Source organism: Podarcis raffonei, chromosome 5 (assembly GCF_027172205.1).
Source record: "Podarcis raffonei isolate rPodRaf1 chromosome 5, rPodRaf1.pri, whole genome shotgun sequence".
Taxonomy (NCBI): domain Eukaryota; kingdom Metazoa; phylum Chordata; class Lepidosauria; order Squamata; family Lacertidae; genus Podarcis; species Podarcis raffonei.
Window position 1 is genome coordinate 79,797,767 of NC_070606.1, and position 19,694 is coordinate 79,817,460.

The following is a 19,694-nucleotide window of genomic DNA, read 5'->3' on the forward strand; positions in this document are numbered from 1 at the left end:
AGTCTGTAACCTGAAGCGTATATAACCTGAAGCATATGTAACCCGAGGTATCACTGTATATATTTTCAACAGAAAGCATTTTGCTTTTTCATTTAATATTGATCCTGTTTTTTGGTCTGCAGCTAGGTCTGCCGGAGCCCAATTAATACTCTCAGTCTAAACATGCAAGGGCAAAAATGTGTGAGGGGGCATGGCGTGCACATCTGCCCCACCCTAAATATATCTATGGGTGCTAAGTTTACTTATTCCGCCCTTGAACTTCCCATGTTGAGAGGGAGGGTCTGAAGGAGGCATCTATTAGGGTGTGGCTGAACCTGACTGGAAGCTCTGCTCAGCACTCCTGATAACACAGGACTCCCAGTTCAGGAGAACATGCTTAGAAGTTTTAGAGCACTTTTGGAAGGAAGATACATCTTTACCTGCTCCACACCTGACATCGGGCGTACGGAGCCTTTCTGGTTTCTCAGGCCAGATACTTCTCAGAATCCACCTCTCAGGCCAAATTTGACAGACGGGTGAGGCTGCTCACCTGTCAATCATTTTGCAACATTATGGCATCACATGATTGACAGGTGGGCTAGGTGCCCATTTGTCAAAATAATTTTTGCTTAAAAGGAAAATAGGAGGAGGCTTGCAAAAGCCTTTTCGAATCTCCTCGACTTTCAAAACAGAGGGTTTTGCAAGCCTCCCCTAATTTTCCTTTTATTATTATTATTATTATTATAAGTCACTTTGGATGGGTGTTTGCCCAGAAAAGTGACCTGACTTTATTTAGACCAAATACCAGTAAATTAAATCACATTGGTCTATTCCTCTCCTTCTGTTATGAATTCTGCATTTAGGATACTTTCTGCACTCTTCTCTTGTATTCAAGATACTTTCTAAGTAATAATAAAAAAAAACCATTTCATGTTTTCTGCACTGCTAAGGTCCATCCATCACTTTCAGCTTCTGAATCTTTCTGATTTTGACTTTCTGATTGACAGTCCCCATTATTGACTGCATTCTTTGATTTTATCTCAGTTGGATTATTATAAATCCTTAGTCAATTTGCCCTTATCTCATCTTAGGTCACCCATTCAGTCTTTCATTCTTCGCCTTGTCTTACTTCTTAGCCTGCACATTTCATTATGTCACTCCTTGTTTGTTGTCTTGTCGTTGGGAAACTCATCCCTTCTGCATTCCATTCAATATTGTGTTTGTTCTAAAAGGCACGCCTCTCTGTGTGAGGCATGAGAGCAGGGGTGCAACATGGTCACTCCTATGTAGGGATGGCTCCACATGACCATTTGGGTTGCTCTCAGTTTCTCTCTTTTTTTAGTATAAATATATATAATTTTTTACCAACCACCAAAACACAAACAGTGAAACCCCCCAGGCAGCTGATACATTGGGTATACAATATTCAATAATATACATATTCAATAATATTCAATAATAACATATTCAAATTAACCATTCTATACACTTCTATACAGTGGTACCTCGGGTTAAGTACTTAATTCGTTCTGGAGGTCCGTTCTTAACCTGAAACTGTTCTTAACCTGAAGCACCACTTTAGCTAATGGGGCCTCCTGCTGCCGCCGTGCCGCCGGAGCACGATTTCTGTTCTCATCCTGAAGCAAAGTTCTTAACCTGAAGCACTATTTCTGGGTTAGCGGAGTCTGTAACCTGAAGCGAATGTAACCTGAAGCATATGTAACCTGAGGTACCACTGTATACCTTAACACTCCTCCTTCCACAAGGTTTATTTAACTTTTAACATTTTAATTGCCCCAAATTGTTCAAACCTACTCAACCTGACCATTTGGGTTGCTCTCAGTTTCTCATTCTTCCAAACTTTAAAATGAGTTCTCCATATTTCCACAGCAGTTTGCAATAAATTCAGCTGCACTAGCTTTGCTTTAAATAGCACCTTGCCCCCAATTGTTTCAAACAACACTAGATGGAAAAGAAACGGCATATCATGGAAATCAACAGTCTGTTAGCAGAGAGACAGTGGGGAACACGTTACAGGTCTGGTCACTGTTCCAGTCAAACTGCTTCATCACCCTACCCACAAATCTAACCAGACAGGTATTGATCTCCTTGAACTCTTTCTGACATTTATTATGAAATTTGCTAGCTGCCAAAGGAACCTATGGTGGCATTTGTATATTTTGCTTCAGCTTTGCTTTTAAGTCTTGATTTGTTTGCTTCCACGCAAGTACTTGAAAGGTGACAGGAAACGAATGTGTTTGCATGCACAGTGGTGTTATGGGGGGGGGGGGGAGCAGCAACCAAAAAATGGAAAACGAGTGAGGTCCCAACTGAAGAAGAATGGCAACTTAAACTGATGGAATATGCACAGTTTACAGACTTAACATATAGAATAAGAGAACAAGAGCAACATACATTTAAAGAAGTTTACGAAATGTTTATTGAATATATGGGGGGAATTGTGTACACATGAAAACGTTGGCAGCATTAAGATAAATTCAACAGTGTAAATAAGTTTTGGCGGATGTAATAATGGAATACTGAATGGTTTCGTTTACGTAAGGGATTTATGGTATGCAAAATTAACCACAGAAAGAGAAGAAGGGAAGTCATTGATACTTTAAGGTTGTTTAAACGAATGTTCTAAAATGCAAAACAGAAATTTAATTTAAAATTATACAAAGAAATGGGTGTTGGGGGAAAGGTGGTGGTGAGGTTGTGGGGGGCAGGCTCTAGGTCTGTGGCGGTGACCCTACAGGTGTGTGTGGCACCTTCAGGACTGCTGCCAGCAAGCTAAAGTTCCCTGGACCTCACCACTACCCCTGCCCTTGCCCTATCCCCATTCTGGCAAATACAGTGTGACCACCATTGTGAGTGGACCATTGCCCCATGCCTCCCTCATGTGCCACTATTGTGTGTCTCTACGTATGTTTGTGTAAGGTAGCAGAGATTCAGCAGGCACCCTTTCTTCTTACTTACAGGCATCTCTTGAAGACCCTGGCCTTTGTAGCTGTTTGGTTATTATACCCCACCCATCTGGCTGGGTTTCCCCAGCCACTCTGGGTGGCTTCCAGCAAAATATTAAAATATTAAAATACAATAGTCTATTAAACATTAAAAGCTTCCCTAAACAGGGCTGCCATGCTGCCTTCAGATGTCTTCTAAATGTCAGATAATTGTTTATCTCTTTGACATCTGATGGGAGGGCGTTCCACAGGGCGGGTGCGACTACCAAGAAGGCCCTCTGCCTGGTTCCCTGTAGCTTTGCTTCTCACTGCGAGGGAACCGCCAGAAAGCCCTCGGCACTGGACCTCAGTGTCCGGGCAGAACAATGGGGATGGAAACGCTCCTTCAGGTATACTGGACCGAGGCCATTTAGGACTTAAAGGGTCAGCACCAACACTTTGAATTGTGCTCGGAAACGTACTGGGAGTGTTTTTATTAGCCAGTCACATTAATGATTATCTGTATTGTTTTAAATGGTGTTTGATGTTTTAATGCCGTACACATGATGAGATATTTTATGATGCAGTGGTATAGAAATACTTGAATGAATAAACAAACAACAAACTCTGCCTCCTCTCCTTTCTTTTTAATGGTGTTAAAATACTACCCCTTTTCTTGATTATCTTTTTTACATTGCTGTTCTTGAGAAACTGCTGTGGATTAAAAGTATCTAGAAGCTTTCCATTAAAATAAAAAGAAAAACCTGAGGCTCAAACCTGAGCAACTAGAAAACAGAAAGCATCTTAGCATCAGTATATATGTATGTCTTCATTTAATGTCCAGCTTCCTTCCAGCATCCGACAAATTTGATTTCCTACCAATCCTCTCTTTTAACTCTTACATTGGAAGCAATGAAAGCTCCTTACAGTTTTGTGCCCTTACAGCAGAAATTGAGGGAAAGTGGAGAGGTTTTGAAAAGAATTCCTTCAAAGGTAAAACCAGATTCACTTTATTTATTTATTATAACAAGAGAAAAATATTGGGTTAAATTTGCCTGACTTTTCTGTATGATGTATAGTGGTACCTCAGGTTACATTTGCTTCAGGTTACATATGCTTCAGGTTACAGACTCCGCTAACCCAGAAATAGTGCTTCAGGTTAAGAACTTTGCTTCAGGATGAGAACAAAAATCAGGCTCTGGCAGTGTGGTGGCAGCAGGAGGCCCCATTAGCTAAAGTGGTGCTTCAGGTTAAGAACAATTTCAGGTTAAGAACAGACCTCTGGAACGAATTAAGTACTTAACCTGAGGTACAACTGTACAAAGGAGGCGGCAATGCTGCTGAATGCCAGTCGCTAGAAACCGCAAGAAGGGTTTCCCAAAAGCATCTGTTGTTGGAAGTACAACAGGGATCATTAAGAGTTAATTCTGTTATTGGTCCAGCAGATACCAGACTGATTCTAGCTGGCAGTTCTAGTCAGTTGAGAGTTAGCTGTCAGCAGGGGGGCCAACTTGAATAAAACATTGGTTGTTGTTTTCTGTGTTGCCGCATCCCCTCCTAGAAATCAATTGTTAAAATTAAAAACTCCAAATGCGCAGGCTTTCTTGCCCAAACCTCCTATTGCAACAAAGTCCCCTTGGAGGTTGATTTGAGCTCCTTAGATGCGAACTATGCTTATGCACTGCATTGGCACTTTGCATGGGTTCCCAGGCATCCTCTGTAGGAATACTGCATGCCTTCTAGATTCGACTGGGTTCTGGCTCAGCTTCAGTTCCTTCCTCTTTTATCCTGGCTATTCTTTTGTCAAAAGGTTTGTTTCTTCTCTGTTCAGCTAATAATCAGTGTGAGCTGTGCTTATGGAGGATATGAGGTCAGCGAGAGACACACCTCACTTAAGTGCAATGTATAAGCTTTAGCTATTTAACGGAAAAGAATAGTTAAGCCTTTAATGGAAAACATGTCCTTTTTGTTGCCTGTTGTTTTAAGGAAAACAGGCTATAGAAATGCTGTTTCGTCTCAGTTAATATGCACCCCTCACCCCCCAAAAAAACAGTATTTGAAGCATGATTTATTACTTGGAAGGACATCAACCAGCAATTGCTAATTACAAAGAAAGACAAGACTTAAGCATTACATGAGTTGTAATGAAATCCTGATGTTCCTTGCACTTTCAGGTGCACCAGTTATTGTTATTGTTGTTGACCTTCATTGGCATAAGAAGTGCACCAGGGCTTATATGGAATTTCCTTCCATGATGGGGGCTGAAGCTCTACAGCTGCATTCTCAGCATGGAGACCTCCTAACACTGACAAGACTGTGCAAACGTCATTATTAGCAAAGCAAGTATGGCGCTTTGAATCTGGGGCATGGTGTTCCAATGTTCCTTTTTAAAATGGCAGACGCTCAGCATTTCAGCAGACAGATTCCAGCACCTCGCATTAATTACGTAATTTTAATATGTCACAGCGGAGCAATCAGGCACAATACTAAGCACAATCTCTGGTTGTGGAGCAGGAAATAAGGTGGTAATATAGAGGCCAAGTCAACCACAGCACAATAACAAGGGAACAAATGCGTTCTTACCATGCCAAACATAATAAAATAACAGTATCGGGACCATCTGTAACTCGACATTGTCACAAAGCACGCAAGCGCTGGCAACCAGACAGATTTGGGGAGACAGACAGTCCTGTAATAGGACTATAAAAGATAGCATCATGAGAATAAATAAATTAAAAGATGCTCTTTAATGTAAGCAAACAAATTGCGATTAAGATGGCGCCCCAGTAAAATACATGAGGAGAATTCAAATGGTAACTAAATGGAAGAACAGACTCCAGCTATTTTTAGTGTGGATTCTGCATATTACAGTGTGATGCTGCGAGTATAAATAATGTTGTGGTAGCCCCAGGCTAGTGCTGAAGTACAGAAGACACCAAAAAAATCCCACCTAACAAAACAGAAAGAAAAAAGGATTCTGGAAATCTCTGCCAAATGTAAACCACATATTATGCAAGTGATAGACTCGCTCAGCAGCCAGGCCAAGCAAACATTTCCTAACCTATCTTCTGGAAGCAGCAGAAAGAGAGAGAAAATAACATTTCTTTGTAAAGTGCTGGTTCACTGTTTGCAACCCTTCAGAGCTAGTTGAGAAAGCTTGTCTCAGGTCCTGCAAGTTCACCCGAACCACAAACTCCAACTGCCACTTGCTGACTCACACCCTAAACCACAGGCTTGGAAAACTGATAGGGACATGAGTAGAGATTGCAGTGAGAGCCAGAGAACTATCTGTCACTCTGACAAAGGGCTGCTGATTTCACCCCTAGAGAACATGCCCTGATGAGAAGCATCCAGCAAAAGCCAGCAGCAACCCTGCTGAAGAACTGGTTGGACCTGAGTGTCAAACGATCCACTGAAAGAAAGGAGGTTCTAGGCAACCCCACCTCCTGTATAAGGATCTGCAGAACACACTTTCAAGGCATAAGCTGGGATCAGCTTACTGCTTTCATTCAAGCTGTTCTCCGGGGTGCTTGTCCTGAAGACGCAGGGTGTACATCTGCCCACATCCTAGGACTTCACTTCTAGCCCAAAGCGAGCCCAGCTGTAACAAGACCCTAATGAGAAGCAGGTAAGTGAGTGGGCCCCATGTCTTTCACTGAGAGTATTTGGGTGAAAATCTCTTCCATTAAAGGGACTGGGTGGTGCTTGTTTGTTACAGTTGGTCAACAGCAGAAGTTCACAGACAGAAAAGAAGCTCTTCAGCTGTGACATATATATCTCAGCTTATTTCAGTTTAAAGCTAGAAACGTAGCATGTGGATGTAACCAATATGAGCTGTATCCAGCTTTCTCATTCCATCAGTGCAAGGATTTCTATTTGCACAATGGAACTTTTCCACCTCCTCCATCCGTGGCCCTCCAAAAACTGTTCTGGAGGTTCCGCCAATCCTCCAGAACAGGGTAGGAAAGGGTAAAGGATGTGTGCAAGGAGATGGGGGGGGGGGAGTTCCATTGCACAAACAGAAATCCTTGTACTGAAAGAAGTTACTTGGATACCACCCTAAGTTTATAATACACATATTGTACGCTTGGATTAAGTGTTGTTTCAGGGCTGTTCCATTATTATTATTTTACACATTTCACAATGGCTAAATAGACTCCCAAACAATGAGGATTGTTATGATCTCAAGCTAGGTGGTCACAGGATTTGAGTATGTTTCTCTCAATTATGCCCCAAGAGTCATGAACAGCTTTTCCTGAGACTCAGAAACTACAGAACAAATTGGTGCTGTCATGGTGGCCAAAAATGACATCAAAAATGTTGTGTAGAACAAAGTTGATGTATTTTTCTCCCCGGATCTGTGCAGCTGCACTGAGCACAGAAGCACGTTTGTTTTTTTAAAAATCACAAAACATCTCTCATGCATGCAATTCAGATATGTTTTAAAACCACATTTTATAATCACAATGTAAAAATAACAGGTGGTGCTTAAAGTTCTCCTTACCCAACAGGTAGCCAATTGACAATTATTGACAATTCTAATAACCTTGATAGAAAATGTCAGGAATCAGCCCTGCTTCTCTGACATATGAATGTCACAAGTCATTTATTAGCACAGGGGTAGCCAACATGGTGCCACCCTGATGTTACAGGACTACAGTTCCCATCATCCTTAGCAACTGGCCATGCTTTCCGGGGCTGATGGGATATGGAATCCATCAACATCATTGCCGCCCCCCCCCCCCCCGCATTAGTACCTTCCACACTACTGCCTGCACAACCAGAATTATAAATGTGACAGCAGACAGGAAAGCAGTTCTGTTTTTCAACATAACAATCTGCTTTGGGGAATGGCATCTATATAAACTTTGTTATGAAAGCGTCCTCTTTTTAGGAGCATAGTAAGCAGCAGAATTAAGGTGACAGCAGCAATTATTGCTGAGTAACAAAAATCGTCAATGAACTTCAAGAGCCATTCTAAAGAAAGAAAGAAACCCATTTACCTAGTAACTAAAAGCATGCAAAGGTGGAGGACTGCTTTGGAACAGAGTGGCACAGCACTGGTGGCACTGTGTTGAGAAAGCATGGTACTGCACAGCCACCCCGTGTTCGTCAGACAATGCGGGGCACATAAAGGAAACCCTCCGAGAATGATTCCAGTGCATCAGTAAGTTCATGTGGGAGAAAACAACATGTAATGTGCTCTAGAATTTAAGTTGCCCATATTCTCTGATGTGACAAACTGTATTCTGATATAACTCAACAGCTCCTTTTAGAGTGCCTGCAATCTGGGAACTCTTTGGGGAGCTCTCAACAGTTAGACAACTTGCCTTTCTTCTCCAATAAACATTCTGAGGCTAAATCTTATTTAATACAGTGGTACCTTGGTTTTAGAACAGCTTAGTTTATGAACAACTTGGAAATAGAACGCTGCAAACCCGGAAGTAGATGTTCCGGTTTGTGAACTATGCCCTGGAAGCTGAACATGTTCCTCTTCCTGTTGAGTGTGTTCCGTTTGTAAATTGAGTCCCCAGCTGCTAATCAGAGGCTTCCTGTTCAGTCTGTCAGCTGTTGAGTCCTGAGCACCCACACAACACAGAGGCGATATTTGGAGCTTTTGTTTTTGCTATTTTTTGTGTTTTTGTTTGTGTGGTTTTTTCATTTTTCTGACTGTGACTTGTTCTTCGTTATATGGGACTGACTTGTGACTGTGGCTTGTGACTTCGTTTTTGTGACTGTGGCTTGTGACTGTGTGGAACCCAGTTCAGCTACTGATTGATTGGTTGTGTGACTGTAGAAATGGATAAAAGCCCCCCCCCTCTAAACAACGACTATCATCAGTGCACGTAATAATTATTATTTTTTTTAAAAAAATCATCTACAATACTGTCTTATTTATTTTATAGTACAGTACATTGATCATTGCTTTCATTTTATGGAGCAGTGGTCTTGTTAGATAGTAAAATTCATGTTAAATTGCTGTTTCAGGGGTTGTTTTTAAAAGTCTGGAACAGATTAATTCATTTTGCATTACTTTCTATGGGAAAGCAGGCCTTGGTTTTAGAACGCTTTGGTTTTGGAACAGACTTCCGGAATGGATTAAGTTTGGGAACCAAGGTACCACTGTAATACCTGAACTAGTCAGATGTCTGGGTCCCTGAACCCAGTCCCATAAGCTACCCTGAGGGAGATACAAGTGAGGTGGAATTAGATTGCCTCACTCAAGAGGAAACATTTAGTAACCCCCCCCCCCCATGAGCTCTCCCAAACTGAGAATGCAGCTCTCCTGCCTTCCTCAGACTTGGAGGACAAATTCCTTCCAAATTGTGAAAGAAAACATTTGGAAAAATGGTCAACACAGATAGCTTCTCAAGAAGGTGGTTCCAACAGCAGTATATGCCTTGCCAGACCTCTGTAAGGCCTGAGATGGCCTGAATGCTTTGCTGAGACAACATATTCTAAGGCTTAGCAAATGGAATCACTGGGAGCTACCCAGGGTGCTGACCTGCCTTTGACATAACTGCCTTCAGCTTTTGCCCAGACTTGACTTGACCTGTTTCTTCCTTCCACTTCCTTTGTGACAGCAGAATAGAATATAAGAACTGGCTAGCTCTTTTTAAAAATGCAGAATCGTGGATATGGATGTGGCCTCTGAGCAAAATTCTGATTCGCCGCACCACTGATTTCAGAAGTGGAGCATATCTCACCTGCTGGACAAACCATACAAAATGCCAGCTTTTACTTATTTCAGATATCCATAAAAATGAGATTTCCACAGACTTGGTCGCTTAGGAACTAGCCAGCCATTCTCCTTTCACACTCAATTTGTACCTTCCTCGCCCTCCCCACAAAAAACAAAATCCAGTTTCTTTCACCCCTCCTGCCTGGTTCTTTTACATTCACTCCTTCCTCATCTTTGTTCCCAGTTGACTTTTCGTGATAATAATGTAAATGAATGTTTTATCTCTCAAATTTCCTTCAGCACCTCCTCTGGCCCTTCCCCCTCACATGAGGGAGAGGTCCTTTCCACCCCTCAATCCTCTGGGTTTGTCTAGCTCATGGATACCTTTATTCAGCATGCGATTAGTTGTTGGCGCTGGCATTCATCTAACCAAATGGCGACAGCATGGTTTAGGGGGCTGGGTAGGCAAGTGAGGAGGCCCTGGGCAAGCCATGCCACTGAAGCCCACCTGAAAGTGGCCCAAGGCCTACTAGGTGTGAGTGGGGATCCTGGCTCACAGTTTGAGAAACCCTACCCTAAGGACTATTAGGAATTATGGAACTGCTCCCCCCCTGCCATATTTCCACAATTAAAACAAAATACTGCTATATTCATTGCGTGGACAGGCGGAGTCCCCAGATCCCGCGCGGTCCCCCCGTCATGTGGAATAACGACTCAAGACAACGTGCTATGGGATTAAATTGGCCACAACTTTATTAAATTTCAAATGTGGGTAAACCTTGGCTCAGGCATTGGGCGTTCTCCCTCCCCAGTCCCCAGCCAGGGACCTAGGGAGCATCAGGGTTATCCAGTGGGGGGGGATGGGCCGGCTCTGGAGAACATATGTTCAAGCAGAGATAGCCGCCCCCGTAACGCCGCCACTGCAGGGGAGAGCAATGACGACCTTTCGGCGTACGGTCAAAGCCTCCCTTCAGAAACCCCTTTAATGGGGAACCCTGGTATCGCCACCGCAAAGAGGAAGATGGACTAAATGATTCCGCCCAAGGCCTGATACCACCAAAGTTGTGATGTTTTGCTACGGGAAAGGCGAAACCTGCCAATGCAGGGAAATTCCTTTCCGGCCCTTTAACAGCGACCTTAACGTAGCAGCGCCCGCATACCTGTAAAAACCTGTAAAAACCTGCAAAACCTGTGAAGAAAAGTTAACCTGCAAAATAAGACATTAACTGAGGGTGGGTAGGGTGGGAGAAGCTCTGGAGCCAAGTGAGGATTCCCAGGTAAGATCCTCCCTCTATTGTGTGGGCAGGTAATCCCTCCCCTACCTGGCCTGGTCTCCTTGGCAACGCTTCCCCCAGGTGGGATTGGACAACTGACTGAGGTAGGCGGAGACCTCCAGGTATCCCACCTGAGGGAAGGCAAAGCCAAGCCTATGCTGTTGGAGCCGCTCCAGATCTAGGGGCTGCGTGCGTCCACGCAAAGGGCCCCCCCCCCGTTTTAAGCGGGGAGCGGTCATTATCTCTGTACATTACCTCTATTCTTATTTTTGCTTACAGTTGGGCTCTGCAAATAAATGTGACCAAATCACAGCTGTCCTTTGCATGACACGACCTGCTAATCAAAGTCATCCCTTTACAGCTTTGTCAAAGTGGGCTATTGTCAACAGAAACTCATTTCGCCCATGGTGCGTTTGTGAGGCTCTAAGGTGCCACAAGGGCTCTCAGCTGTTTTTACTGCGATTATGTTACCCATGATTATACACTGTGGTTGGAATAAGGCTCTTGATGTCATTCTCATTTTGCCCCTCTGATGTAATGAAGAGCAAGAGTATTCATAATTTGCCATTATTTAAAGTGGATGATAACTGTAAAAAAAAAAAAAAAACCAGCGCACCAAAGCAACCCTCAGACACTATGTGCATTGCTGTTAAGTTCATCTTAAGTTCACAAGCATTCAGTGATGGAAAATGATGTCATAAAAAGCAAACTTGCAGCTCCAAAACAGAGGATGAAGACAGATGCTGTGCCAGAGCTATGTTCATGTATGAACACACAATGTTTAAAAGAAGAGCAAGCAAGAGCAACCAGAAAGGTTTTTTAGAACTCTGGTCTTCGTTACGTTCTGTAATGACATATAAAGGGCAACATTCAACCATATAATGTCTTTGCTCTGCTGTAATATTGCAGTGTGTGTGTGTGTGTGTGTGTGTGTGTGTGTGTGTGTGTGTTTGTATAAGGTTTTTTAAAAAACAAAAGTGGGGACAGGATTATGCACAGAAGTCCTGCTCTAAGCATCCCTGGTGTAAAGGTAAAAAAAAAGGTAAAGGACCCCTGGACGGTTAAGTCCAGTCAAAGGCGACTAGGGGATTGCGGCGCTCATCTCACTTTCAGGCCAAGGGAGCCGGCGTTTGTCCACAGTCAGCTTTCCAGGTTATGTGGCCAGCATGACTAGACCACTTCGGGCACAACAGAACACCATGACAGAAACCAGAGCGCATGGAAACACCCTTTACCTTCCTGCCACAGTGGGACCTATTTATCTCCTTGCACTGGTGTGCTTTTGAACTGCTAGGTTGGCAGGAGCTCGGACAGAGCAACGGGAGCTCACCCTGTTGCCTGGATTCAAACCACTGACCTTCTGAATGGCAAGCCCAAGAAGCTCAGTGGTTTAGACCACAGCACCACCTGTGTCCACTATTCTATGCATAGGTCCCAACCTTCCTGTGTTGAGCAGAAAGGTGTCCTTGGTTGCATGGAAAGAGCTTCTTGCATTCAAGTGAATGCAAATAAAATCTGCCTACAGACTCTCCCCATGGGCAGGAAAAACCCAAAGAGTCTCACCTACAGAAGAAAAAAAACCGCCTGAGATCATTTCCCCCAGGGCCACTTTAAACCCTGGGTGGTGATGGTGAGGTATCCCCTGAAGCATGGGTAGGCAAACTAAGGCCCGGGGGCCAGATCCTGCCCAATTGCCTTCTAAATCTGCCCGCGGATGGTCTGGGAATCAGCATGTTTTTACATGAGTAGGATGTGTGCTTTTATTTAAAATGCATCTCTGGGTTATTTGTGGGGCATAGGAATTCGTTCACTTCCCCACCCAAAAAAAAATTATAGTCCGGCCCCCCACAAGGTCTGAGGGACAGTGGGCCGATCCCCTGCTGAAAAAGTTTGCTGACCCCTGTGCCTGAAGCAATAGTTTTATAGATAATATAGTTTCTTCTTAGACTTGCTTATCTCCCCTGCTTTTCTCTATGGTTTTCAGATTTCATAATTCCAAGTGTTCTTTATGTACTGCTTTCACATGGACCAACCCCTGATGGAATGACTAGTTCTGTGACTTGGTATCTTTATCATCAGTCCCTTGGGAATATCTACTGTCCTTTCTACCCATTCCCTCTGTAGGAAGTACCTGGAACCTGGATGGATTATGACAAACTGAAAAATCCTGCAATATATGTCTCCAAGCATCCACAATAAATCATACCTTTTTGGGGTGGGGTGGGGGTGTTAATTGTAATCAGTCAGCATGTAAATATTAAATTACTTCTTTCGTAAGTGTTTTATTTCCCCTTTTTTAAAGAAGAAGAAATGGCTTGCTTTTCCCTTTTACCCAAGAATATTAGAAAGTCTCTCATATTGCCACAATTGTGTGTGTGGTTATCTGTTATTGTTGAGTGAAAGGGGGTGAGGTTGAAATATACCATTCTTCTGCTTATCAATGGATATTGATTAATACTTGGTGGATGGTTCATACTTCTTCCTTCACATCACAGGGTTAAACTGCACATGTGTATTAACAACCTATTTTAAAAGCATTTAGTTACAATAATTTAAAAGCATTTGTGCACACATGCCTACCATGAACATGATGGGTTTTTTTTAAAAAAAGAAAAAGAAAAAAAATCTGAAGGCAGAATCAATTCCTACCCTCCCCTTACTCCATGCATGGATAATTCCAATTATACACTATACAGATTTTCTTTTTTTTTTAAATAATATTTATTAAGATTTTCAAAGATACAGAAAGAAAAAGAATAGAATACATTCAAAGCCTTCTTTTCAAACACCCTCTTTCCGGGACTCCCTCCTTCCCCCACCCCTACCATATTCCCCTATCATATTGTTGGCTCCACAAGTTCTCAGTTCTAATTAAAACTTAATTTGTTTAAACCATTATTCAAATTTAAATTTAGAATTATTCAGTCCTCACCAGTACCCTTAATAAAAGACAAGAGTTCTCTCCCCAGGGCCCACCCCCTTTCCATTCCACAATTTCCCCTTTTTTTTAGTGATAAAGACACCTCACACAATAAAGAAATAAGAAACAAGGAATAAAAAGTATAGTAAATGAAAAAAAGCCAATTCAAAAAATAGTTGACAAGCCTTTGGATTCTAGTTCTCCCCCCCCCCGTCCCCGGTTTAATTTCCCCCTGACCACTAATCCATATTGTCTGCCTGGAATTCTTAAAGTCCATAAATCACATTTTCCCCCCGATTCCTTGCTGGCTTTTTTCTTTTTATGATTATTTTTAAAGTTATTTTTAAGCCATTTAATTTCCAATCTTTAATAAAGCTCCCCCCATTGTTCTTTCCAAGTTGTAGTCCAGTTTCCTCTTGTTCCGCTGCCAAAACGTTCTAATTCAGAAGTTTAGTAGGTCTGCAGGGATTATTGTTATTCAGGAACAAAAACATACGTTCAGTCCCTTCCTTTCTTCAATAGAAAATTCTATTGTTTAGCTAAACACCCTGTAGACACAATATTGTTTCCGTTTCGCAGCTTTCCCAGAAGATAACCAGTCCTGTAGAATTCCAATGGTATTTTTCCACTTACGACCTTCTTTGTAATGTCCCGAAACTCCTCTAGGGGGATTGTTGTAACTTTGTTTTCTCTAGTCCAAAAGTCCGATTGTTATCCATGTTTTCGCCATTTTATATCCAAATTTTGACAAATTGTAACAAATTGTAGCAAAATTAACCAGCAAAGTCCTCATAATCAAGTCCTCTTTAAATTTCGGACTTTGACAGCTACTTTGACAGCTGTCAAAATCTCCTTCGCTTTTCGCCAGGCTCTCTCCTCAATCACCCCGGTTCCCAGGGGGGGGGTTACGTTTTCCTTCTCCCTCGATTCTTCCTCCAGCACAGTTCTTGTAGTTTCCCATCGTGGAATTCTTAGTTCTTATCAGCAATTCAATTCTTTTTGGACCTTGGTTTCCCAGTCCTTGTTTTGGAAGGTTTACAGTAGGGAGGGGGACTGACTTCCTTTTTGGATCCCCCCCCCCCGCTCGTATCAAATCCGAAAAAAAAATTCTTTTTTTCTCCTTTTAAACCCGGTTTCCAAATTACTCACGGGTTGTTGTTACAAATCCGAATTCTCAATGGAAGAAGTCAGCGCTCTCCGCCGGATGGCATGCGGCTTCGCTCGGCAGGGATAGCAGAGGACTCAAAGCACCACGCTTCTCCCCGGCACCCGATCCGTAGCCTTTAAAAAGGCTCCTTCACGAGTCGGGAGGGCGCTAGCAGTGCCAGCCGAGTCTCCATGTCCACGGCCTCCGTGGCCGTGGTTTTTAAGGGTCCCCGCGTCGCCGATGCGGTAGGACCCAGCCCCTGCCGAGCAGGCTCCCTCCCAGATTTTCAATGACCTTCTTTCCCCCGCTACATTCTTGTGTACAGGCAGTACTATTTATTATATGACAGGTGTGGAGTTTGTAAGTCATTTCCCCTCCCCCCCAAGATCTACTCATTTCAAAATACTCTCTCTCGCTCTCTCTCTCTCTCTCTCTCTCTCTCTCTCTCTCTCTCTCTCTCACACACACACACACACACACACACACACACACACGCAGAGAGAGAGAGAGAGAGAGAGAGAGCCAATATACATAAATTTGATCCAAAATACATAAATTTGGAAATCAGTGCAAACAACACAATTATCTGAATAAGTTAATTTGTAACATTGTGGGGACAGAATTAGCCATCTACTTCTGTAAACCAAGAATCAGGAAACAGTGCTGGGTGCCTTTAAAGTTGTTGTTTTAAGAAAAACAGGATATCTGTAACTTCTTTACTTTGGGGAAGAATTGGATGGCATTTTCATGCCTGGGAACCCCTCCTGAAGGGATTCATCCTGCCAAATTTCAGAAGGAAGGCTGCAGTGATTTCCCCACAAACTAGGGTAGCCATGTGTCCGGATTTTTCCAGACATTATTAGGATTTCAAAGGGGGAATTGACATCTGGTAGAATGTCCAAAAGTGGTGGTTTGTGCTGGATCTTAGGCAAGTCAATTCAAAACAACTTTGGGGTTTGTTTGGTTTTTTTAAAAAAAGAAAAAGCTCAACAACATTCGGGTTGTCTTGTTTTTAATTTTTGAAATATCACAAACGCTGCTGCTACAATTTCGGAGTGGGTAAAAGGGTTTCACTTAATCTCCCCTTGTTTTCCCCCAGTCAATTAGCCTGGAAATAGCTGACATCGGGGAGATGCTCCTAGGTAAGAAACTTACCAAACTGCAGACAAATCAGTCTGGTTGTTTTCCTGCTAGGCAACTTTAAAGTCGATGTGGTTGGGGAGAGAACCAGAAGAAGATTCACTGTCCATTCCCAAAAACTCCGGGATTGGAGAGTGAGTAAATCATTCCTTCTGATTACAAGTTTGACCAATCAGCTCTGCTCCTCCCTCTCTCCACCTGGGTTTTGCTCTACCTCACCCCCACAACCCCTCTTGCTGTCTTAGGGATGTTAGTTTTGCTTTTAGCAGAGTTGTCTGTAGTGTTTGTTACGGATGTTCAGGTTGCCAAGGCACCATGAAGTGCTTCAGGAAACCTGTTTCGATTGTGAGTGACAGATTCCCAGTTCACTTTAAACAAGTCCTGAATCCTTCCCAAGGACCTTGCTTCAGAATCACCCTAACAGAAACAAAAGCCACATAGCCACTGGTTGGAAAGAGTTATATACAGAGCAGCAATTATGCAGAGACGAAGAGGACAAATTCATCTGCTCATAGGTGCTTTGGCTTTTAAGGAAACCTTTGCTCTTTTATTACTCAATTTCTCATGGCACACTAGCAGTTGGGAACAGTTGCCTTGGGTATATAACGGAGAAGCAATGCGCCTAAATAAGTGAACTAATGGGAACCTGGCATTTAAAGCACAACCCAGGGACTGAAATCCATGGATAAAAGTACTGAGCAGTGGAATTCAGGTCCAATTATTTCAATATGTCTTAGGCAATCTTTCATACATTGACTTGGGAGTAAGCTCCATCAACCTCACTTGGTCTTACTTCCAGGTAAAGGTAAAGGTAAAGGTAAAGGAACCCCTGACCATTAGGTCCAGTCGTGACCGACTCTGGGGTTGTGGTGCTCATCTCGCTTTATTGGCCGAGGGAGCCAGCGTACAGCTTCCGGGTCATGTGGCCAGCAAGACTAAGCCGCTTCTGGTGAACCAGAGCTGCGCACAGAAACACCGTTTACCTTCCCCCCGGAGTGGTAGCTATTTATCTACTTGCATTTTGATGTGCTTTCGAACTGCTAGGTTGGCAGGAGCAGGGACCAAGCAATGGGAGCTCACCCCATTGCAGGGATTCGAACCGCCGACCTTCTGATCGGCAAGTCCTAGGCTCTGTGGTTTAACCCACAGCGCCACCTGCATCCCTACTTCCAGGTAAACATGCTTGCAATTGCACTGCTGGGCATGTCACATTTCTGAATCGAACTCATTCAGCACCCTCTTTTGCATGTCAACTCAAAATGGACTCCATCTATGTTCCAAGGGGTTTACAGCCACAATTCCATCCTTAAAGCCCATTCCTTACTCTGCAATGGATTTTCAATGTGACTTTTTACAAATCAAGAACTATAAAGGGCATTCCTTTAAAGTTATTGGATTGATAATGATTCAGGACGCCGCCCCCCCAAAAAAGAAAATCAATAGTATTAGGGACAAATTAGATGTGCTGCTAAGTACTTTGTTAGCAATGATGTCTAGTACTCTTTATTTAATAATAGGTGGCAGGAAGGACAATTTTAATTGAGGCTGCAATATGTGGGATGGGGAAGCGTAACTCTTTATCCCAAGCTGTGATCCTTAGAAAAATTGCCTCCTGTGTTGCTGTTACAGATAATTCCTCTATTTTCGTGATACATATGTAGGCACCTCAGGACAGGAGGAAGTGATGTTTGGAGAGTAAAAATAATTTCCCGGCAGAGTGCCTGTTTTAAAGTTGGCCTTGGTGAAGACTTTATTATTATTTATTAAATTTCTTTATTGCCCTTCATCTGAGGATCAGAGGGCAGTTTAGAATATAAAGCCTTCCTTGGTATAGGAAAGAAGAGGAGGTAGTGCCTGTTGATATTTTACATATGAGGCCACTGTTAAATAATATTTTTTATTATTTTAATGTAAACTGTTTAGAGATCTTTATTACATTAGCCATTAAATGAAAAATAAAAATAAAAGAAGAGGTCACTGCTTCTCTCTCTCTCTCTCTCTCTCTCTCTCTCTCTCTCTCTCTCTCTCTCTCTCTTGCTTTTCTAGTCATATTCTCAGATAGATTTCCATTTCCCTCTTAAATCTATGCTGGATTTCAAAACTAAGTTTTTATAAATGGAAAACTTTTTGGCCTATGTACAGACCAAAGTGGTTTTCTGGCTATCAAACTTTTCCCCCTCACTGCGTATAAATTAGAAAGCTGAGGGTGATAATGGGGGTAGGGCTTGGTTTTTGAAGCTGCATTAAAAAGGACATTAAGATGGGCCTTTTAAGTAGATGGGTTGGTGTAATAAGTGAAGTGGCAGTGCTTGAAAGAACCATGGTAGGTTTTATATATATATGTTGAAATTGAGATGTCTTGATTAATTTGGGGGCCATTTCTCCCTCTCCTTTTTGAAGGCAGAGTATAATGATTGTTGTCGGCATTTATAGCTTTATTAGCAGAGAATGAGATATCAGCGCTCATCTTCTTAATGGAGACATTTCGACACACTGTGGGATGTTTTTATTCCTTGCTGTTCGGTATATGAAAACGTTTTGTCACTTTTCGCACCATCCTTTTTCAGGAAGCGCCATATCAGGCTTTTTGACTTAATTGCTGTCTATCCATCTTCATTTCACTGATGTCCATTCTGGGTCATTTGCTCATCATATCAGGAGTGAATCCAGAGCACCCTCAAAACATTTGCATTTCTGAAAAAGCAAATAATGGCATTTGCTACGCTATATACTTGCACTAGTGATGGACTCGTATGCCTTTGTCTTTTTCATTGGGGTAAGGGACACTACCATGGCTTGCGTGGCACTGCTGACCTCTGACTCTGGCCCTGAGCCTCACACAGATGGGGTCCTTGATTGTGTCACTGTGGATAAAAGGATGATTGCCCCCATGATTGAGGGAGTCAGCACTATGCAACCTGCTGATGTGTCACACGTGTGCACAAGTGGCATGAGCACATTGTGTGGCATGCACACACATTGAGGGGAATATTGAAGGGGGCCTGGTCCCCTCCTTGAAAATTTTGGGGGAGGCTTCTTGGCCCCCACTAGATGGTGCCCCTGATTGTCCTTGCCATGCCCATCACCCTTCAGCATCTTGGAAGGACCTGAGGAAAGTCTATCTGGATACTAATAAATTTATTATTTATTTATTTATTTATTTATTTATTTATACCCCGCCCATCTAGCTGGGTTTCTCCAGCCACTCTGGGAGGCTTCCAACGGAATATTAAAATACAATAATCTATTAAACATTAAAAACTTCCTTAAACAGGGCTGCCTTCAGATGTCTTCTAAAAGTCTGGTAGTTGTTTTTCTCTTTGACATCTGGTGGGAGGGCATTCCACAGGGCGGGCACCACTACTGAGAAGGCCCTCTGCCTGGTTCCCTGTAACTTGGTTTCTCGCAGTGAGGGAACCGCCAGAAGGCCCTCGGCGCTGGATCTCAGTGTCTGGGCAGAACGATGGGGGTGGAGATGCTCCTTCAGGTATACTGGACCGAGGCCGTTTAGGGCTTTAAAGGTCAACACCAACAGCCCATCTAGTCCAGAATCCTGTTCTCACTGTGGTCAACTAGATGTCCATGCAAGCAGGACATGGGCGCAGCA